At 39.0% G+C, this 25000-nt stretch overlaps 1 protein-coding gene across 2 annotated transcripts in view; it reads right to left on the bottom strand.

Annotated features, from left to right (window-relative positions):
• Window positions 1-25000, bottom strand: part of LOC137645864 (uncharacterized) — a 127977-nt gene that overhangs the window by 33866 nt on the left and 69111 nt on the right. The gene's annotated exons all lie outside the window — the stretch shown is intronic.

Consider the following 25000-nt stretch of genomic DNA (forward strand, 5'->3'; position numbering starts at 1 on the left):
ATTAGTTTGATTACGCAAATTACATTCATTGATTAACGGATGAGAGTGACAAATAACAATCTCTGAGGGCCACCCATGACAGGCAGATCTCATTATCAAACCCTTTATTGCAATGAATCGCACTGTTCTTTTTTTTTTTCTTGTTTAATCAAAGCTTTGGCATCTGATCGATGCCACGGAAACATAACACAGAATGCCTGCATTATCAGAAGCAAGGTCAGAAGATGTCAAAGTTGACCCGTGTCTTTACTTGAAGCATCCATGACCGAATTTACTTTAATTACCTTTGTTACAGCAATTGCAACCGAACAAAGCTTAAAGTGTGTGTAAATATAGGTAGTAGGTTGGCCAGGGCACCAGCCATCCGTTGAGATACTACCGCTGGAGACTTATGGGGTCTTTGACTGGCCAGACAGCACTACATTGGATCCTTCTCTCTGGTTACGGTTAATTTTCCCTTTATCTACACATACACCGAATAGTTTAGCCTATTCTTTACTTATTCTCCTCTGTCCCCTTACACCTGACAACACTGAGATTACCAAACAGCTCTTCTCTCAAGGGGTTAACTACTGCACTGTAATTGTTCAGTGGCCACTTTTCTCTTGGCAAGGGTAGTAGAAACTTTTTAGCTATGGTAAGCAGATCTGCTAGGAGAAGGACACTCCAAAATCAAACCATTGTTCTCTAGTCTTGGGTAGTCCCATAACCTCTGTACCATGGCCTTTAACTGGCTTGAGTTGGAGTTCTCTTGCTTGAGGGTACACTCGAACAGACTATCTAATTTCTCTTCCTCCTGTTTTGTTAAGGTTTTCATAGTTTATTTAAGAATATTTACTTTAATGTTATTGTTCTTGAAATATTCTATTTTTCCTTGTTTCCTTTTCTCACTGAGTTATTTTCCCCGTTGGAGCCTCTGGGCTTATAGTATCCAGCTTTTCCAATTTGGGTTGTAGCTTAGCAAATAATAATAATAATAATAATAATAATAATAATAATAATAATAATAATAATAATAATAATAATAAATGGGGACGACTGTTACATCGCAACAATTTCTAAACGGCTCTGTTTCCTAATAATCACCGAAGAGAGAAGGTTGGAAATCGTAGCTAATAAACTTGCTCATATATGTGTGTGTATATATATATATATACATATATATATATATATATATATATATATATATATATATATATATATATATATATATATATATATATATACACACACTAATATACTGTATATGACATGAACAGTATATACACACACGCATATATATATATATATATATATATATATATATATATATATATATATATATATATATATATATATCAAAAATTTTAAATAATTTTTATTTTTCCTAACATACTCACCGAGAACTACTTTTCTTTGGAGTCACTTGTGATCTCTCAATCTCGACCAAGGTTTTTCCCGCCGTTACCCCCCTTACTCCGTTCTATATAGGTTTATCCCCGCCGCCAGAGAATGCGCCCTGAGGGCAGGATTAGGGCAGGTCACTGCCTCTCTGGGTCAGCATCGCAATTAAGTTTGTCGCTTAGCCCAACTTGGCAATGGAAGGATGGCACTCGGGGACGGAAGGGAGGGCCATTACCCGAAAAGTAGTTCTCGGTGAGTATGTTAGGAAATATAAAAATTATTTAAAATTTTTGATTTGTTCCGACACAAATACTCACCGAGAACTACTTTTCTTTGGAGACTTATACTTTAGGAGGCGGGAGTGCCATTCTGCCACTTGACTCGGCACATAGTGCGTAGAGGGCTATCGAATGCGGGGCCTATCAGAGAGCGGAGAGAGGGTAACTGCGGAACCTTACGCTATTATCTAAGACTCACCTCTTAAATTTCTTCTGTTGATTTTCTCCTGATGAAGTAGCGAAGAATTTATTCCCCGTTGGGGACATCTTCTAGCCTACCGCTACACAGATTGGAGGGCGGCGATGACTGTCCCAATGGAGAACCCGTCCAAGGATTTTCTTGAATAATCCTTGAGGTAGTGGGCAGTAAAGGTCGACTGGTGTGACCAAGTGCCAGCTTGCAGGATCTGTCCCACCGCCATGTTTCTCTCAAAGGCCAAGGAGGTGCTCAGACCCCTGATGTCATGGGGGCGTGGAGTGCCTGGCACTGCCATTTTATCCTCTTCATAGGTTCTAGCGATGACTTGTCTCAGCCAGAAGGAAATGGTGTTCTTGGAGACTTGTTTCTTATTAACACCTGTGGAGACGAAGAGGTTCTTGGTACCTGGTCGGAGATGAGCCGTCCTTTCCAGGTACTTTCTGAGCATCCTTACTGGGCATAACTTCAAGTCTTCTGTATTGCCTGTCTTGGGAATGGCCGGAATTGAGAAACCTTCAAACCTCGGGTCCCAGACTGCTGGGTTCTGAGTCTTCGCCACAAAGGAGGTTACGAACCTGAAGGACACTTCCTTCCACCCTTTGGAGTGCGCAACGTCGTAAGACAGACCATGGATCTCGCCCACTCTCTTAGCCGAAGCCAAGGCTAGCAAGAAGACGGTCTTGAGGGTGAGGTCTTTGTCCCCGATATCTTTCAGGGGTTCAAAGGGAGGACGACTTAGCATTTTCAGGACCTTGGCCAGGTCCCACCTGGGCACTCTCCTAGCTTGAGGAGGGCAGGACGGCTCGAAACTCCTAATCAGCATTGCTATGTGTCTCGAGGTCCCCAGGTCGATGCCTTTCAGGAGGAAGACTTGGCCTAAGGCTGCCCGTGCTCCTTTAATGGCTGGGATTGACATTCCTACTTCATCCCTAAGGTACACGAGAAACTCAGCTATGTCCGGGACCGAAGCTTTAAGCGGTCTTATGTGTTTCTCCGAGAACCACTTCGTAAAGGCGGCCCACTTCGCCTGGTATACCACGGTAGAGGATTTTCTTAGGTATAGGGACATTCTCTTAGCCGTGGAGGAGGAGTACCCCTCCTTCTTCAAGAGCCACTCGATAGTCTCCAGGCGTGAAGGCAAAGAGAGAGAGGGTTGTCGTGGAACTTGAGGAAGTGAGGTTGACGCTCTGACCTGGCGGGCAGAGGCCAAGGTGGTTGGCTCGCTAGGTCTTTTAGATCCGCGAACCACTCTCTCTCCGGCCACCAGGGCGCTACCAAAGTCATCCTTAGGTTTTGGGAGGCTCTTACTCTGTTGAGTACCTGCCTTATCAGCGTGAAGGGGGGAAAAGCGTACACGTCCAAGTTGTCCCACTTGTGCTGGAAGGCGTCTTCTAGGGCTGCTTTTTGGTCTGGTACCGGGGAGCAATAGACCGGTAGTTGGGCGCTGAGCTTTGTTGCAAAGAGGTCCATCACCGGGGAGCCCCAGCGTTGAATGATGAGTCTGGCTACCTCCGGGTGCAGGGACCACTCTGTCCCCACTATCTGACCCATTCTGCTGAGGCCGTCGGCTAGCACGTTTCTCTTCCCGGGGATGAACCTTGCTAGCAGTACCACCTGCTGCTCGTCCGCCCAATGTAGGATGCTTATGGTGAGGTCGCACAGTTCCTTCGATCTCATGCCCCCTTGCTTCTTTATGTAGGCTACCACCGTGGCGTTGTCGCACATTAACGCCACGGTGTTTCCCCTTAACCGACTTGCAAAGTGCAGACATGCCTTCTGGACTGCTCTTAGCTCTAGGACGTTGATGTGGAGATGCTTTTCGCTCTCCGACCAGGTACCGCTTGCTGTCTCTTCCAGAAGGTGGGCCCCCCACCCTTGGTTGGAGGCGTCTGTGAACAGGAGCTACTCGGGGGGACAGGACCCGAGGGGCATCCCCTTGAGGGAGTTCGACTGGCAATGCCACCATTCTAGGGCTGTTCTCGTGTCTGGAAGGATAGGAATCAACGCCTTCTGAGAGCCTGTCTGGGACCAGAGGCTCTTGAGGTTCCATTGCACGGGTCTCAGCCGCATCTTCCCTTGGGGAACCAGTTTCTCTAATGAGACCAGGTGACCTATCAGTCTCTGCCAGGCTTTCGCCCTCCTGGAATGTTCTGACAGGAACGGCTGAATGATGTAATTGAGGTTCCGTATCCTGTCTTCCGAGGGGAAGACCTTCCCCTGCACGGTGTCCAACGTCATCCCCAAGTATCCCATTCTGTTGGATGGTGTTAAGTTCGATTTTTCCAGATTGATTATGATTCCCAGATTCCTGCAGAACTGGAGGAGGTTTCTCCCTTGTTCCTCCAAGAGGGCCTTTGAGTTGGAAAGGAGCAACCAGTCGTCTAGGTATCTGATGAGACGGATACCCCGTTCGTGAGCCCACACTGAGACTGTTGCGAACACCCTCGTGAACACTTGAGGGGCCGTCGACAGGCCGAAGCAAAGGGTCTTGAACTGCAGGATCTGGGAACCCCATTTTACCCGGAGGAACTTCTGACTCGACGGGTGGACAGGGATCTGGAAGTATGCATCCTTGAGGTCGACCGTCATCATGTAATCCTTCTCCCTCAAGGACATCAGGACGGATTTAGGGGTGTCCATCTTGAAGTCCGTCTTCTTGACGAACTTGTTGAGGGCCGACAGGTCTATCACGGGTCTCCAACCGCCCCCCCCCCCATTGCTTTCTCTACCAGGAAAACAGGCGGCTGTAGAAGCCGGGGCCTGGGAGAAGGACCTCTTCCATGGCCCCCTTCTCTAACATGAAGGAAATCTCTCCTTGAAGGGTGGCCCTTTTCATCGGGTCCCTGGGGGCCAACCATTCTGTCTGGCTGACTGGAATAAGAGGGGGTGGGTCCGCTATGAAGGGGAGCCTGTAGCCTTCTTTCAGGACGGACACCGTCCAAGGATCCGCTCCTTGTGTTTTCCATGCTTGCCAATGAGGTCTGAGGCATCCCCCAACCCGAGGCTTGGGCGGGAGTAGGGGGCCTCTCCCTCTACCTTCTCCTAGAGGGGCGGCCTGATCTGCCTCTCTTCGAGGCGGAGTAACCCGACCTGAAGAAGCTGGCAGAAGCTGGTGCTCCTCTGCGGGAGGGCTGCAGAGTTGTTGTCCAGGAGGAGGAAGGGGCGTCCCTCCTCGAAGAGCTGGGGGCGGCCTGAGGAGTCACGGCGCTATCCGAGGCTGATCTCCTGTATGGCGGCCTTCTAGAAGACGCTTGTCTGGGGACGTTGGCCTCTCTCTTCTTGGACACCTTCTCCATTAGAATTTCCAGTTCCTTTAAAGGGAACAGAGACTCACCCCCTAAGGGTAGGCTACGCACAGCTCGGGCCTCCCTGTCCGGGATCTTCCTCGACAACTTAGAGAGAACTGTGTCACGTTTCCTTAGTACCCAGTTGGCCGTCAAGGCGAGCGCTTGGTACGCTAAAAACTTGAGAGTTTTCCCTCAGGAGGTGAGAAGGTCCGTCAGGAGACTCTGCTACTCTGGATCTTCGGGGTCGATGGAGGCTTGCACGTTCACCAACGTGGAGGCCCACCAGTCCAGCCATGAGGAGACTTTCACCAGGTCCCTCAACATCTCCTCCATCATGGCGGCTTCTGTAGGCGAGAAGGAAACCGGGGCTGAAGAGGCCCTTTCGTCCGAGCTGCCTTGTCCCAGGATGTCTAAGACCGGGTCCACTTTACAGGGACCTGGGCGCCGCCCTTCAGGAATGTAAACTTTTCCTTGTGTCTTGAGGCCCTGGAGCAGTTTCGAGGTACTCTGGGACTTGGGGGCTTCCGCATTGCTGGCCACTAAGTTATCTATGTACTCTTGTCCCAGTACTAGGTCTGGGGCAAGAGGAGGGGCGTCGTGATGCGTGATTCTCAGGAGGCTTGACCTCCAGGAATTCCCCTTAGGTGCTGAGGGTTCTGTGATCCAATGGTGCCTCCTGATGAGGCCCACCCCCCTTCTGTATGCGGAGTCCTCCGACGGGGGGGCTTCTCCTCCGTCAGCCGAGGCCTCGGCCTGGCGTGGGGGCGCCGGGTTGCTTGATCGGTAGACCGGTCGTCCCCCTCTTGGGTCCAGGGAGGCCGACCTGTAACCGTAGGGAGCTCCGTAGGAGGGTGGATCTCGCTGCAAGGCGGGTACCACCAGCTCAGGGAGGGTCCTCGGTTGCCCCAAGGCTCTGGAATCCGAAGTCACGGTCACGTTGGGCTGACCCGACAACGGGAACCGATCCTTCTTGCTCGATGACCGTACCAGCTGGGCTGGTTCGGTCAGGCTGCCTTCAAAGAAGCGCGTTTCCCCCCGCTGGGCGGGGTGAACCGGAGGCCTCGAGGACTTATGCTTCTGAGCGAGGTCTTTCCTGCATGGCAGGTCGAGCGGTTCTAGGCTGTGCGTAGGGAGCGGCAGCCTAGACGCCCGTTCACTGGAACGAGAGTCTGGAGAGTGGAGCCTCTTGGACTCTCCTGAAGGGACGTAGACCCAACCGCCGCCGGGAGAGGCATTTCTCCTATACTTACGGGAGTGGGAGCGGGGGCGCTTCCTGCTATGTCGCAACCTTGACCCGGAGCGGGAACGATCGCTTTCGGACCGCTCCCTCTTCCCGCGCCGTTTCTCCCTGACTTCTCCCCCAGAGGATGAATCTATCTCTGACGAGTCCGAGGGCGCCACGTTCCTCGTGTAACGGCTGCCCGCGTGATGCGTGGGGGAAGCTCTTCGCCGCCGGACGTCCGAGATTGGATGCTGGAGGAAGTCCTCGGAAACCGCTGTGGAGATCGTCGGCACCGAGTTCACTCTATCCATGCCAGAGGGCCAGGGGTCCAGGGTCACGTCCATTCTTTGCGGTGACCTCCCCGGTGTTTTCGGCAACTTCCACCCGAAGGCATCGCTACTCGGGCGGCGAACTCTAGCGTGGCTTTCCTCTGGCGGGGGGGAGCCCGACGCACCGGCCCACGAGGGCGGGGGAGACTCTGAAATCACAACACTGCCCCATACGGGGTCTTCTGAGGACGCGTGGTCCCCTACCACGAGGCCTGATTCACCAGAAGCACTACCGTACCCTCCGTTATCTCTAGAGGGGCCTGCCCTTGGTTCTTCCCTCACACTGGGTTCACCGGGAAGAACGCTTTGACTAATCACAACACTGGGGGCTTGTTGCCCTCTCCTCTGCGAAGGAGACGGAGAAGCCAAGGCTTCGTCGGACCGATCGCTGGCCGACGGTAACGAAGAAACGCCACTAACTTTTCTGGGGGAACGCTTAGAAGATTTCTTCTTTTTGGTACCGTAGCGTACCCACTGTATATCATCCCAGCTTACGCACTCCGGACACGTGTCCGCGGTGGAGCAAACTTTCCCCCTACACGTGGAACAAAGGGAGTGAGGGTCTACTTCTGGTTTAGAGAGGAAAGCCCCACACGACTTTCCGGCTCTAGGACCAGGGCAACGTCGCATATGCTCCATCGTTCGCACATGAAAGGCACAACACTAGCGAGTTATAAGTACACTGGAATATACACAGGGAGAACGCACTGTAACACTTGCAAATAACGCACTACGCAAGAAAAACACAAGTCCCCACACTGGAAACACGTGGAACACAAACGCGCCAAAGGATCGAGAGAGCAAGAGAGTGGGCTGTTTACAGGTCACGACCAAGAAACTTAATGGCGATGCTGACCCAGAGGCAGTGACCTGCCCTAATCCTGCCCTCAGGGCGCATTCTCTGGCGGCGGGAGTAAACCTATATAGAATGGAGTAAGGGGGGTAACGGAGGGAAAAACCTTGGTCGAGATTGAGAGATCACAAGTGACTCCAAAGAAAAGTAGTTCTCGGTGAGTATTTGTGTCGGAACAAATATATATATATATATATATATATATATATATATACCGGTATATATATATATATATATATATATATATATATATATATATATATATATATATATATATACATATACATATACATATATATGCATACAGTACTATATGTACAATATATATACGTGTGTACATTATATAAATATATACACAGTCAAGGATATATCCAGTATTTTAATGTCGTTACTGTTCTTAAAATGTTTTATTTTAATCATTCATTACTTTTAAAGTTTATTTACATATCTATTTTCTTTCCTCACTGGGCTAGTTGTCCTCGTTGGCACCCATGAACTTATAGCATCCTGCTTTTCTAACTAGGGCTGTAGATTAGCTAATAATAAAAATAATAATAATAATAATAATAATAATAATAATAATAATAATAATAATAATAATAATAATAATAATAATAATAATAATAATAATAATAATAATAATAAGATTTAGCAGTGCCTAACGTAAGCTCACTTTTCTATATAATATTCTTGAAAACATAATATATTTTTCCTTTCTTTTTTATTATCCGATTACGACATTGTACTATACATTGAGGCACGAATATCCATCAATAACGAATCCACTTTACAAGGGGAATAACTTACATCCAAATGGAATTGAATATGCTAAGTGCATTAACCGAAGCTAAAAGGTATAGATTTAAATCCTGGTTAGGGTAGTTGCCTCATACATAATTCCCTTTGGAAGTGAGCTATTCCCAAGGTAAAGTAAACTCAATATCAAGGGATGATTGCAGCTTGATACTGGAAACCATAAAAAAAAATACTGGCGAATAAGTAACAAAGCTAGAGTACCCAAGATGTAAGAGTTGAGAGACTGAGAACTGGCGAAGGACCACATTGTCACCAGGAGGCGTGGACGTTTTTTCCAAGGTAATACTGAATATGATAGAATCTGTAATAGTTATAATATTTTGAAAAGAACAATCATGTTTCAGAAAGGGTACAGGATGTGAAGATCAAATTTTTTTACTATGACATACAGCTCAACAGCGTTACGATATAAAATCACAGCTTGTTTTATACTTTGTGAATTTTTAGAAAGCATTTGATAGTATTTCAAGTGATATATTAAAAGAAAAAAGATTCTAAAGCCCCACGGGACATCAAAAAATATTATAAACATCATAATGAATATGCATAGGGTAATGGTTTATGGTAGTCTTAGATATGCATTAAGATATACATTAAGAATGGAGTACTGCAAAGTAGGAAAATGGAGGAAATGGTTGATAGGTCAGTACTCTAGGGGAGAAAGGTTGGATTGGTGATTAGCCAGAGACTGGGGGCATGCAGATTCAGATTGGTGATCAGACAAATTGCCTTAACGAAAGATTAACATTACCCAACTCTTCCAAATATCTAGGGACTATCATTACCAGCAATGGAATACTAGTTACTAGGGTTGGTTTGATTTAAATAAAATGATTTACATCGATCTAAATCAGAGTAAAAAAACATGATTGAAATCAAAATGAGAAATACTGTATTTAAAATCATTTTAGTGTTATATCAATTAACAAGAGTAAGATATCTCATGATTTAAATACGTGCATATACCAAAGGCACTTCCCCCAATTTTGGGGGGTAGCCGACATCAACAAAGAAACGAAACAAAAAGGGGACCTCTACTCTCTACGTTCCTCCCAGCCTAACCAGGGACTCAGCCCAGTTCAGCTGGTATTGCTAGGGTGCCACAGCCCAACCTCCCACATTATCCACCACAGATGAAGTTTCATAATGCTGAATCCCCTACTGCTGCTACCTCCGCGGTCATCTAAGGCACCGGAGGAAGCAGCAGGGCCTACCGGAACTGCGTCACAATCGCTCGCCATTCATTCCTATTTCTAGCACGCTCTCTTGCCTCTCTCACATCTATCCTCCTATCACCCAGAGCTTTCTTCACACCATCCATCCACCCAAACCTTGGCCTTCCTCTTGTACTTCTCCCATCAACTCTTGCATTCATCACCTTCTTTAGCAGACAGCCATTTTCCATTCTCTCAACATGACCAAACCACCTCAACACATTCATATCCACTCTAGCCGCTAACTCATTTCTTACACCCGTTCTCACCCTCACCACTTCGTTCCTAACCCCATCTACTCGAGATACACCAGCCATACTCCTTAGACACTTCATCTCAAACACATTCAATTTCTGTCTCTCCATCACTTTCATTCCCCACAACTCCGATCCATACATCACAGTTGGTACAATCACTTTCTCATATAGAACTCTCTTTACATTCATGCCCAACCCTCTATTTTTTACTACTCCCTTAACTGCCCCCAACACTTTGCAACCTTCATTCACTCACTGACGTACATCTGCTTCCACTCCACCATTTGCTGCAACAACAGACCCCAAGTACTTAAACTGATCCACCTCCTCAAGTAACTCTCCATTCAACATGACATTCAACCTTGCACCACCTTCCCTTCTCGTACATCTCATAACCTTACTCTTACCCACATTAAATCTTAACTTCCTTCTCTCACACACCCTTCCAAATTCTGTCACTAGTCGGTCAAGCTTCTCTTCTGTGTCTGCTACCAGTACAGTATCATCCGCAAACAACAACTGATTTACCTCCCATTCATGATCATTCTCGCCTACAAGTTTTAATCCTCGTCCAAGCACTCGAGCATTCACCTCTCTCACCACTCCATCAACATACAAGTTAAACAACCACGGCGACATCACACATCCCTGTCTCGGCCCCACTCTCACCGGAAACCAATAGCTCACTTCATTTCCTATTTTAACACATGCTTTACTACCTTTGTAGAAACTTTTCACTGCTTGCAACAACCTTCCACCAACTCCATATAACCTCATCACATTCCACATTGCTTCCCTATCAACTCTATCATATGCTTTCTCCAGATCCATAAACGCAACATACACCTCCTTACCTTTTGCTATATATTTCTCGCATATCTGCCTAACTGTAAAAATCTGATTCATACAACCCCTACCTCTTCTAAAACCACCCTGTACTTCCAAGATTGCATTCTCGGTTTGATCCTTAATCCTATTAATCATTACTCTACCATACACTTTTCCAACTACACTCAACAAACTAATACCTCTTGAATTACAACACTCATGCACATCTCCCTTACCCGTATATAGTGGTACAATATACGCACAAACCCAATCTACTGGTACCATTGACAACACAAAACACATATTAAACAATCTCACCAACCATTCAAGTACAGTCACACCCCCCTCCTTCAACATCTCAGCTTTCACACCATCCATACCAGATGCTTTTCCTACTCTCGTTTCGTCTAGTGCTCTCCTCACTTCCTCTATTGTAATCTCTCTCTCTCATTCTCATCTCCCATCACTGGTACCTCAACACCTGGAACAGCAATTATATCTGCCTCCCTATTATCCTCAACATTCAGCAAACTTTCAAAATATCCGCCCACCTTTTCCTTGCCTCCTCTCCTTTTAACAACCTTCCATTTCCATCTTTCACTGTCTCTTCAATTATTACACCAGCCTTCCTTACTCTCTTCACTTCTTTCCAAAACTTCTTCTTATTCTCTTCATATGACTGACCCAGTCACTGACCCCACCTCAGGTCAGCTGCCCTCTTTGCCTCACGTACCTTGCACTTTACTTCCACATTTTTCTCTCTATATTTTTCATACTTCTCTATACTATTACTCTGCAGCCATTCTTCAAAAGCCCTCTTTTTCTCTTCCACTTTTACCTTCACTCCTTCATTTAAATACATATACCAACAATATAGTGTATATATATATATATATATATATATATATATATATATATATATATATATATATATATATATATATATGTATATATATGCAGAAGAACCACAGGGAAAGTGAAAATACGAAATATACGATTAAGCCCTGACTAGTTTCGTGATACTTCTTCAGAGGACTGATTTATTGAGAGAGGTTTCATTACATTTTATAGGGAAAGTAAACGTACGAACATACATATAGAGGCTTACAGAACCTCAACCCAGGTAGCTGGTATGGGAGTGTCATTGTTCTGTAAGCCTCTATATGCATGTTTCTATATGCATGTTCGTACGTTTACTTTCCCTATAAAATGTAAAGAAACCTAAGTCTTTTTCCTGCACTGATTCTGTTCTGGTCGTGTAAGAAGTCAGGCACTAGTGAATCATTGCCATCTCTTACCAGAAAAAATATTTAAAATCATATAAAATGAAAGTAAGGTCTTTTTGTTGATAATAACAATAAATCCAATTATGAAATCTAATGAGATTAATTCTTTTTTTAATGCAAAGTAACGAGTATAATTTCTTATCAATATAATACGAAATTAATAGGCTATAAATAGACAAATTAAGAAATTTCTTAAGTATGTTTAATACAGGGTTGCAGTGTGAGTAGATTAACTTCTCCCATATTATACCCATTTTGGGTCTCATTTAACACTGATAAAGTTTAATACCAGAAAATACCCTCATAAGACTAAAACAAATAATTAGCAGAAGCAAATAAGTATTATTGAAAAAAAAAATTATTTAAATCCCCAAAATTTATTCAAATATAAAAAAATCTGATTTAAATCAAATAAATCGATTCTTTTTCATTTCTATTTTATTTATCTTTAGAAAAAAATCGTGATTTTTTTCAACCCTGCTGATGCACAAATCTAGAGGAGAATACGGAGGACAGAACAAGCAATTTCCATGTTCAAAACAGTTTGGAGGTCAAATCGAATATCAGTTCACAGCAAAATCAAAATATCCATTTCACTTGTAAGAGCGGTATTAATTCATGGACACCAGCCGTGGTACAGCACTGTAACAACTGATGCAGAATTTCCGGCCTTTGAGAATAAAGCACTGTGAGAGATTTTGGGAATTAAATAGCAGCAGCATATAACCAATACGGCAATTCTCGAGGTAGCCGGCGTGCCCAATGTGAACGATATAGTTAGATTATCAAGATGGAGATGGATGGGCCATATCTTAAGAAGGGAGGATGAGTTAGTTCAGGATGTACCTGAATGGAAGCAGAGGACACGATAGACCTAGAGAAACGTGGTTTATGATAATGCGCAGGGAGGTTGGATCTCAGAATTGGGTTGAGCCCATAGAGATGGCACAGGAAAGACACATATGACGTAAATTTATTGAGGCCCTAACCATTTCATGGGTGCCAAATGAGTAAGAAAGTAGATATATATATATATATATATATATATATATATATATATATATATATATATATATATATATATATATATATATATATATATGGGGTGGGTGTGAACTATGTCAATTTCTTTAAATGATGACAAGAAAAAAAATAAACAAAGGAAGAATATTCCAAGTTCCAAAAGCGAATGGTACACAAGAGATTTGAGGTAATTTATTTGGCAGCCCACAATAATCCGCTTTCCATTTGTCAGTAGGAAACATAATTCATATTTCATATATTCATATTCAATGTAAATATCATTTGTCATAATCTGCCATTTCCATTAACTTTAAGAGCCGTAGATTATATGATTTTTTTTTTCTGAAATTACTCTCTATTTTATATAAGTTTTTATTAATGAAAAGATATTGGGAAATGATGTTTTTTTTTCGCACGAAGAAAAACTGGGTGTTTATTAGATGATAATAATTTTTCATCGTATTAAATTGTTGGCCACTAAGCTTTTCACTCATTGAAATTATCAACATAATAAAATCTCCATTTGGAAAAATTCTCCGCCTAACGAATTTCTATAACATATAAATCCCCAACTCACTATTTCTCTAAATTATTCGGATGATATTAAATTACTAAATCACTAAGATATCAGTATAAATTTTCTACTCTCTTGGTTAACTATTTCAAACTATAATTACAGACTTTGAAAGGTCGCTATATACATTGTCCATAGTTTTCACACAATAAAAAGAAGGTAGCCCAATTTTTCTTATCAACTATATCTTAGGGGTTGCGGTGGCCTATTGGAAACGTCCCTGCCTCATGATCACCAGACTGGGGTTCCCGCTCCAACTCATTAGTTTCTTTAATGTCTGAAACCTAACCTTCCTTGTGAGCGATGGATGGGGGGTTGGGGAGGACTCTATAGGTCTATCAGCTGAGTCATCAGCAGCCATTTCCTAGCCCTGCCTGTTTCTAGCTTGGGTGAAGAGGGCGACTGGGAGACTGATCATATGTATATATGGTCAGTCTCTAGGGCATTACCCTTTTTGCTAGGGCAATGTCACTGTACCTTGCCTCTGCCATTCCTTTAAACTGATGTGTACCTTTGCTTTTGCGGAAACATTAATTAAGAGATAATTAACTTTCATATGATCATTCGGAAAATATGGGAAGCCATTTACAACATTTCTAAACTTGAGGTGGTAGGTTGGGCAGGGCGCCAGCCACCCGTTGAGGTACTACCGCTAGAGAGTTGTTGGGTCCTTAGACTGGCCAGACAGCACTACACTGGATCCCTCTCTCTGATTACGGCTCATTTTTCCTTTGCCTACACATACACCGAATAGTCTGGATTATTCTTTACACACTCCCCCCCTGTCCTCGTACACCTGACAACACCCAGACTACTAAATAATTCTTCTTCGCTCAAAATTAACTACTGTACTGTAATTGTTCAGTGGCTACTTTCTTCTTGGTAAGGGTAGAAGAGACCCTTGTTATGGTAAGCAGAGCTTTTCGGAAAAGAACACTCCAAAATCAATCCGTTGTTGTCTAGTCTCGAGTAGTGCAGTAGCCTCTCTACAATGGTCTTCCACTGTCTTGGGGTAGGGTTCTCTTGCTTGAGGGTACACTAGGGCACACCATTTTAATCTTATTTCTCTTCCTCTTATTTCATGAAGTTTTTAGTTTATTCTATATTAATGTTGTTACTGTCTTAAATGATTTTAGTCTAATTGTTTATTACTTTTCGTGCAGTTTATCTATTTCCTTATTTCCTGCTTTTCCAACTAATGTTGTAGCTTAGCTAGTAATAATAATAACAATATCTATATTTTTCAATTTACTTCAGTAGTTTCTATTTTTCACTGACAGCTATCATCACCAATTCTTCAAGAAATATTCATATACAAAAGGGGTATTTCGAAGAGTTTTGTTAATCTATATCTTCTTTGTTTTCAACCCCCGTCAAATTGTTGCAACATTCCATTCTACAAGCGAACTCTTTTGTGCACCAACAATAAAATATCAATGAATAACTTATACATTTGTTTAGAAAACTTGGAGACTTTCCCCTATCCAGTATTTATAGGAATTTAAAAAGGAACTTATCTATAAACATGGCAAAATAGTCCTAACTTTTCAAGTTTTGGATAAGGAAGTCATTGCCATCTTGTCTGTTTAAACTTGCTTTAATCTAAATTGAATAATTATAACCATCTGTCAAAGAATATGGCTCTCACGGGGCTCAAAATACATAGCCTTCAAAATAAAATTTCTGCCATTTTTTCTCACTCTTTTTTCCCCTCCGGTTTTGGAAGTTCGGGTCACTGTCATTTTTTCCCATTAATATAAAATCATTCCAATCGCACGGTTTACAATTGACATATTTGTTTGGACGTTTTGAATTTCTCTCTTCATCCAGGATTTTAAAGGTTTTCCCTGTGCTTACCCGTTTTTGTTTAAAACTAGCGTATGCGACCCGTCAAAAATGAAGGCTAAATATTTAGCTAGATATGCACACACGCACTCACACAGACTCAACCTTTCCTCCCCCTTCCCTAACTACAACCACTCTCACCAAGGGCGAAACCGAGTAGTTATGCGTTTGGCTATGCCGATGAGCTTGACCTAATATATATATATATATATATATATATATATATATATATATATATATATATATATATACACAGTATATATATATATATATATATATATATATATATATATATATATACACAGTGTGTATATATATATATATATATATATATATATATATATATATATATATATATATATATATATATATATATACTGCATATATATATATATATATATATATATATATATATATATATATATATATATATGTATATATACTGCATATATATATATATATATATATATATATATATATATATATATATATATATATATATGTATATATACTGCATATATATATATATATATATATATATATATATATATATATATATATATATATATAGCCAGACACATGTTCTTTATTATAAAGGGGAGATATATATATATATATATATATATATATATATATATATATATATATATATATATATATATATATATATATATATATATATATATATATATATACTGCATATATACACACACACACACACACACACACACACAGAGATATATATATATATATATATATATATATATATATATATATATATATATATATATATATATATAGCCAGATACATGTTCTTTATTATAAAGGGGAGATAATATTCTCGTATTAGGTCTTTCTTTAGTCTCATTTCTAAATAGTTATTATCATTACTATTATTATTAGCCAAGATGAAATCCTAGTTGAAAAAAATAGAATGCTATAAGCCATGGATCCCAATAGGGAATGCAGCACAGTAAAGAAGAAAGGAACAAAGTAAAGAATAAACTGTTAAAACGAAATAACAAATTATTAACAGTAAGGAATACTTAAGGAGAAAATGGTAGTAGTGTTAGCTTTGAGAGTGAAGATCAAAGATAAAGATAAGGGAAATACATCCTCTTGATAAGCTGTCATCTCCCACCCTTAGCCATTTTATTAAGCTTTACAACACACCATTTGAAGGGGAAAAAAACAGATGAGAAAACTGACAGAACAATGTACCCTAAAACCAGTCCTTACCCGAGTGTGGCAGGCCTTAGTAAGGAGCCTATACCAGTGTCCAAGATTGGAGAATAATTTGATATCGCAATGTCCCTCTCCTAGAAAAGCTCCTTACAATACCGAAAAAACTCTTCTATTCATTGGTGTATACCAAATGAATAACTCTTTCCAGTCCATATCTTCTGTAGATACTTATTCTTTCTGGTGCAAGGTTGCCTAGCTAATAACTTTATTTTTTTTTTAATTTACTAATTTGGCTGTCTTCCCTCTGGGTTAAGGGAGAGGGCTTTTTCATGACACCATTTCATACATCGGTTTTATAGAATTCAGAAAACATCGGATTGTGAGATCCAGTAACCGATTTTCCCCGTACTTCTTATCCATTTTCTTTCTAACTCTTTAAGAATATTTTCAAATTTTTCTTTCAATTTTTTCCTTGTTTTCATCCATTATAGGTCAGATATGGCTATTAGGTTGACTGTTCCATTGGTCTTCGTTTACCCCCATAAACCAAGATGATACGTTTCTCACTTTCCAAGCAATTCCCAAGTTTATATTCTATATCCCTTTTGCATTCCTAATAATTCTTTGATATTTCAGTTGTGATTTTCGTAATCATCTAAATAACCTCATCTCATTGTTCTACTAACCCTTTGCTATTATAATGTGAAGTTTATACCTTTTTGATTTTCAACAACAATACATTGACTCATTAAGTAACATTAATGATATAAAATCTAATTCAAACTGGCTTGAACATTTCATAACATTTTATGATTGATGTTTTCATCTCGGTCTAATTGAATTTCCCTCCATTTCTGCGCGAAATAGGGTTTACATTAACACTGACAGGATACGCTAACATCTTATTTCCCAGCACTGAATATATGCGGCAACACCTCAAAGCTTCTTTGATTGCTTTTATGAAAACTCAAGTTACTGATTTCTTTCATAACATGATTTCTATTTATAAATGTTAACCACTAAATTGAGTGTGATTTGTTCCATCTTCCTGGACGTGTCACCGGGGGTTTACTGTTAATTCACCATTAAAAACCAGGAAATAAAAGTCACTATTGGATATTTCCTGGCAAATAAAAAACTTCAAAATAAAGTTTCTTGCGCAAATTGGAAAACTTTTCTCATATCATTATCTTTTTGCCATTTTTCGAGTTTGTCTTCTATTTTACCGATACATTTTTCGCTTGCTAATTCCAATCTTGCATGTGGGGCATAGCCTTTAAAGGGAGAAAGTTATAATTCTTAGATTCTGTTTCATAATATTAGATTTTATGGCTTGAACTCTGCATTATTATTTTATCAAATTACTGCCCTTGTTTATCGCGTTCACTGCTTTTAATTTTGCATTATATAAAATTTTCCCTTCAATACTTTTAATCTTTGTTACTCGTTTACGTCTCCTAATACAAATAGCCTACATGTGCACTAATAGACGCGCTGATTTCATTAGTATGTAAATTCAGTTGTCTCTAGCTTTCGATGTAGAAGCGTTTATATCCGAAAGAGAGAGAGAGAGAGAGAGAGAGAGAGAGAGAGAGAGAGAGAGAGAGAGAGAGACGTCAATTCCTATTCTCAAAACTTTTCCTCTTGTATTGCTTTCAAACTCCTTCAGCAAGTATCCCATGATCTTTGTCTTCTCCATCCATGTAACGTTTCTTTTCCCATCTGGTACATCACTTTATTCTTTTCCCCAAAGCAAGGCTCCAGTTTCCTTCAGTGGTCTCTCTTCCTTCTCGACCATCACCTTTATGGCCCCGAGATATTTTGCCACAATATATCTTTCCGGTATGAAGTTGTTGGAACCTAAACGTCTAGTTTTCGTAGATATTTCCTCATTTTACGTCATGACCTTAATATTTCAATTGACTATTTTTCATCTTCATCCTTATCATAATCGTAGATCAACATATCTCAAATTTACTTATGTATGTTTTTTTTTTTTTTTTTTTAGATTTCCTTACATTTTTCCCAATCCTTTCAGACATGTTCTAAGATTGATATCTATCATATAGGCCTATGTCTTATTGATCAACCCTTTTGTTCCCTCAATCACCCACTTATTTTTCTTTAGGTTATAACAGAACTGTGTCTAAGCTAACATATGCATCAACAGAACTATGTTTAAGCTACCACATGCGTCTATCATCTATAATCCATTTATTCAATACAGTTTCTTCATAAACGCACTTCTCCCAAAGAAATTCTTTTTTCCTCTCTCCAGTTTTTACGAACATTCTTCATCAATATTTCGACAAACATGTTTTCCTCACTTCGTATTCTTCTTCCATATCCTTTATCCATATCAATTTAAATACTTTTGTCATACAACTGGATTTCAAATGGCACGTTTTACTTCAATGTTTTTGTTCAATTCTGTTTTCCTTTGCTTCACTGCCCTCTACGTTGCTTTGGTCTTTTTAATTCTTTGCTTCCCCAGTTCCACTTACTCCATTTGAATTCACCATTTCCTTTGTAAATGTTTCCTTAAGCTAACGCTACGAGCGTCCGCACTTTACCAACTATCCCGTTTACTTATTCCTTCTGAACTGTTTTTAAACAATTCTATTAAACGCTAACATTCGCATCTATTTCACCTTCTCACGAACTCTCCGTGTTTCTTCAATTATTTCAAAGTATTATTCTTTCTTGATTTGATTCGTAAATTCAGTTTACATTTCTCTTCGTTTTGTTTAACAAATTCCACCATACTTTGTTATTCTTTCAGATGCACCAATTCTCTCATATCAATATACGTATCAATTCTTCGCCAGATCCCTTGTTACATTATGCCTTCAGCCACTGCAAGTGCCTTTCCTTTTATGTAGCCTTACAAAGCAAGCCGACCCCACGATAGACCCATAAGCCTATTACCAACCATTTCGTTTAACCTCTTTCATGAGCTCACTTTAAGCCAGCCTTTACTCATCTTTTCCTTAATTGTTACGCTTACTTCTTTGAAGCTCCCTTTTCTTAGCAAAATTTACGAGTTCTTTGTTAATAAATCTTTTCATCGGGAGAGAAACATTCTATTCTCTTTAGTCTATGTTAAGTCTTAAAAATAATCTGCTTTATGGGTTACTCGCCAAAAAGAATCTCCAACGAGATTTTCTAATTGGTGCTTTACTATCTCCTTCACTTCTAACATCCAATCTTCTAACACATTTCATGGGTCTTTTGCTAAACTAATTTTACACAATACACACAAACACAAGCGCACGCACACACACAAACATATATTTAATCTGATGGTCATACAGGCATTAACTTATGCATCAGGAACTTGAAGCCTTACAAAATCTTTGGAACATAAGCTAGTTACAACTCAAAGAGATATGGAAAGAATAATGAAATGAATAACACTAAGAGAGAAAAAGAGCAACATGGATACAAGAGCAGACTAAGTAGAGGATATTCTAACAACGGGTAAGGAAAAGATATGGGCATCGGCAGGACATATAATGAGAATGACAGATAATAAATGGACAGGAACAAGAACAGATTGGGTCCCTAGAGATTGAAAACGAAGCAGGTGAAGGAAGAGAAGACAATAGATTGAAGACCTAAGAAAATTCGCGGGTATAGACTGGCATAGAAAAGACCATAAACAGACGCGTGTGGATGGACATGTCTGAAGCCTTTGTCCTGCAGTGGACTAGGAACGGCTGAAACAATTCCAACATTAGACTGTACCGTTGAGTTATCAAGAGAGTAGTTCAATGAACAGTTCTTCTTTCCCACCGTTATCCCTATATTAAGGGATCGCTTGCCTGATGTGTATTATTGGGCATGGTTAATAATATGGCAAAGTTTTTACGATCGCATGCCCTTGCAGTCATCAACCACAGTTATTGGCAGTGGGACTAGTCTTTAGCTAAAAAGCAAAACTGCAAGGTAGCAGCTGTCCTTTTAGTCGCTTTATACGACACGGAGGACATACAGTTGTACTATAATTACAGCCCTACCACTGGGCTAACTGTACATACTTCTATTTTACCAGATACGACTGTGAAAATGAATATATTTGCCATATATGTCCTTTAATAAAAAAAAAAAAAAAAATTTAATTGTGGCCCCATAATTTTTTTTTTTTTTTTTTTTTTTTAACTAAACAAGGCATTTAAACTCTTATTCTAAAGAAAATTGCATATTTTCATTTTTACCCGAGGTTCGGGTAATCTCAATTAGGAATTTTTCAATGGACATTGGTATAATGTTGGAATTGTTTCGACTCAGAGACATAGATTGCAATCCTGGCCCAAGCAGAAGATTTATTATAAAAAAAGGAGAAAATCAAAGGAGGATATTTATTCCTGTGGTTGAGAGAATTCAATGTTAAATTGATCTTTGGTTTATATATATATATATATATATATATATATATATATATATATATATATATATATATATATGAATGTGTGTAAGTCTGTATCCATACACATACATAAGCTATACTGTGTAGATGTATATCAAAATACATACTGTACACATAGATACATGTATATACTGTATATAATACACACACACACATTTATATATATATATATATATATATATATATATATATATATATATATATATATATATATATATATATGCGTATATATATATGCGTGTATGAGTGTGAATGCGAGTGTGTATGCAATCATTATTTCATTTGAAGATTACTTGATTTAAGTCATTCACATTCATATTCTTCATTAAGACATAAAATAAATATCTTTTAGATGTGGACTTGCATTTTTTTTTAAACATTGCAACATATATCCTAATGTAAAACATCCAGTTAGAAATAACATTCGAAGGGATGAAATTGAAAAAAAAAAAGAGTGGAGTCCATCCACACTCAATCAAATTCTCCTTTTGTCTTAACGGGGGAGATTAATCGATTAATCTGAAATGACGCATAATGCGCAGACTTTATGCATATGCACGAAAGTAATTAGGTGTGCGCGCTTGCATAAAGGTGTGCATGTATATGAATGATTGCATGTATGTGTGACATTGCATAAACCCGTGAATCCATATAAAGTAATAAAGGTCTAGAAATAACTGAGGTGACTACTAGATTTCATATACTCTCGCTTAAAAGGCTTTAGAAATGTACAAAATCATTCCCATATCTCATTTTGAGATGATTGGTGGCATCTGAACCAATTTCTGGATCTCGTATAGTATTCAAAGATCTGAAATGATGTTTTGACTTTACTTTATAGGCTAAAGGGTACTTATAAAATACATATAGATCTTATTAAAAAGGGCTCGTGGAAATAAGAAGTAATAAAAAACTATTTTAGGTATATAAAATTGATTTTTACATGGACGTTTTTATTATTGTTATCATAATTATTCCTAGCCAGGCTACAACCCTAGTTGGAAAAGTAGGATTCTACAAGCCCTAGGGCTCCAACAGGAAAGGAAATACGGAAATAAGTTAACTATACATGAGGAGTAATGAACTAAAAATATAAAACATCTTAAGAACATTAACAACAGTAAAATAAATTCGTCATATATAAACTAAGAAGAGAGACATGTCAACCTTTCAAACATAAAAAAAAAAAACATTTGCTGTAAATTTGAATTTCTGAAGTTGGAGGTATCTATATTAAAAATCAGATCTTGGAAATATCACCATTAATCCAAGATTTCACTTAAGAAGGGATAAAATTGTGCATGATAATTTCCACAATATTCATTGAAAAGCTTAGAGATATCTAAATAACTGGCTGATCTATCTGAGCTACAGTTTTACTTATAATGAGAACTTGTTTCCCACAGGCCCTGGAATTGATTTCTTGAGAAACTAAACATGGGCATCACATTCTAAATGGGACATTGAAATGTTAAATTCAATGGATATATCAATTCTTTTTTATTATTCTAGATAAAGATGAGAATATCTGAACAGAAATAAATCTCACTGTAAAGAAAAAACTTTAAAGATGTTATCCTGAAATCAATAGTGGGTGTGAGAAGAAAAGGAGGAGGAGGAGGAGGAGGAGGAGGAGGAGGAGGAGGAGGAGGAGGAGGAGGAGGAGGAGGGAGAGGGAGAGGGAGAGGGAGAAGAGGAGGAGAAGAAGAGAAAAGAAGAGGAGAGGAGGAAAGGCCTGAGAAAGTTGAAAGGAGGTCTAAGAAAAATGAGAGTAGGATTTTATTGGCAATGTGAATTCGGGCTCAAAATCTTTCTTGACTTTGTTCGCTTCTTCAAAACGCAATACCTCCTTGCTTATGCTACCGAACGGATGAGAATTTGTAAATTAGGCATAAACAAGGCGATTACATGTGTAAATAGCATTTAAATGTTTCTAAATGAAGTATGCATAACTTTCAAAGTTTTGCCAATATCTAAAATTCTTATTTTTCAGGGAGCGTTTTTCAGTATTTAACGTATTTCAGAAATGATTTTCTTTAGTCTTTAATATAATATTTCTTCTGCGGGAAAGAGGATTTAGTTCAAAGAGTTGCGTGAAACCAACATTTACCTTAAATAATCCCGAGCTTTTCCGGTAAAATATGTAATGTTTCAACATCTGTCTTCGTCTGCTCTAAGAACATCAAAGGTCTTGTGTTTGCTTGGTTTGTCTTCTAATTTTTTTGCCTTCTGCCAAGTTATGGATTTCTCCTTCCTCTTCTGTTTTTCCTTAGTCATATAAACCCCTCACATTTAATAGACGACTCTAAATAAGGCCAATAAATTTGTATATTTTAGTGTTCAAACAGAAAAATAGACAAAGGATAAGATAAACTTCTCTGTATCTGACAGGAAAAAATTCATCCCCGATACGAAACAAATTTAAAGGCTCATGATAAAATAATATAATCTGACTGTCAATATTGGAAGTGTTTTTGGTGTCGATGCTAAACAATAAATATTGAAGTTTATGGCAAATGCTCCTTATTAAAAGCTTCAAAAACAAGAAGATTATTTCCGATAAACGATAATTTCTAATATCCCAGAATACTCTGGATTTTGCTTGAGATTGTCTTAGTACGAAAGAAGTTCAGAGACAAGAAAGCTATCCGATTTATATTTATTTATTCTTTGTTCATATTCATTCTTAAACATTTCGTCTAACGAAAGCGTTGTAGTATGCAGCTCTCTTAGCTGCTTCTGGGACATTTGAAGCCATTCTCCATAAATTCTCAGGTTTTAATTAAAGCTAGAAACTTATTTAACTATCAGATAACAAACAGTATGCTGTAATTCATTTCTGTGCAATCATTACAGGTTGTTTAATTAACTCATCCAATTATTATATTGCGCTTGAACTATACATTTGTTGAATATTTTGTAATTATTAGGAAATCAGTCGTTAGGTAGTTTATTTTGTAAAGGTTTGCAATTGTTCAATATAAGAAATTCTTTGAGTTACGATGCATTTAAATATTCATTTTACAGTATTCAAGCTATGAATCTCTCAAAAATATTTTCCTTTTAAGCTATGCCTGAAGGGTTAGCTTTCCAACCGTAGCATTTATAATGACAAATTATATTTCCACGCTGACAGTGTTTCTTTGATGTATCTTTATCAACTGACTAATGGAAAAAAAATCTAATTGCATAATTAGCGAAACAATAAAAATAAATCAACGATATAATGAGTTTTTCAATTGGGCTATCCAGATATTAAAAAAGAAAAAAAAATATTTCTGAGGTTCCCATTCAGATTCAAGTGAAGTTGCTTGGTTTAAAATGAGATGAAGATTCGCATTCAAGGCCCTTTAGCAAAGAAATCATTCATATTTTAGTTATTTAGTTGGATGGTTTCCCTGGAATGAATAGGACATCTAATTCTTAGATGTTGATGACTCGCCTGGTAATTACACATGATAGCAAATGATGAAATACACCTGATAGCGGGTGATGAAAACTCTTATGAAACCATATTTTTTTATGATGATCTGGTGATAAATATCAGTTTCATATTCTGGAGAGGACTGGAGATGATCAGTATCATTTATATATTTATTCAGTTGCCTAAAAAATATTTAACTAGTGGTTAAATAATATTAACTAAAATTAATTGGCGAATTATCTTTATGGGCTATAATAAATGCTGGAATTTTTTAAACCAAAGAAAGGAGAAATATTTTATAAACTTGTTTAATTCCATACACTAAAAAACGCTGCAACTTTTTTTTTTTTTATTTAATTATTTTTGTTCAATAAAGACTAAAGCAAAAGCGTGTGATCTTTTTTTCTATTTAGAAAATGCCATCCAGCCTAATTGGCAAGAGGACTTTTGCGGGCCACTAGGCACTAAAGGTGAGATGAAGTCGTTCGGTATTGAAGTTTGAACATTTTAGTTTTTCGCAGTTTTCAGTATTCCATTTTAAAGCTATGTAATTCGATGGAAGAAGCCT

The sequence above is a fragment of the Palaemon carinicauda genome, chromosome 8, assembly GCF_036898095.1.
Source record: "Palaemon carinicauda isolate YSFRI2023 chromosome 8, ASM3689809v2, whole genome shotgun sequence".
In the NCBI taxonomy this organism is placed as follows: domain Eukaryota; kingdom Metazoa; phylum Arthropoda; class Malacostraca; order Decapoda; family Palaemonidae; genus Palaemon; species Palaemon carinicauda.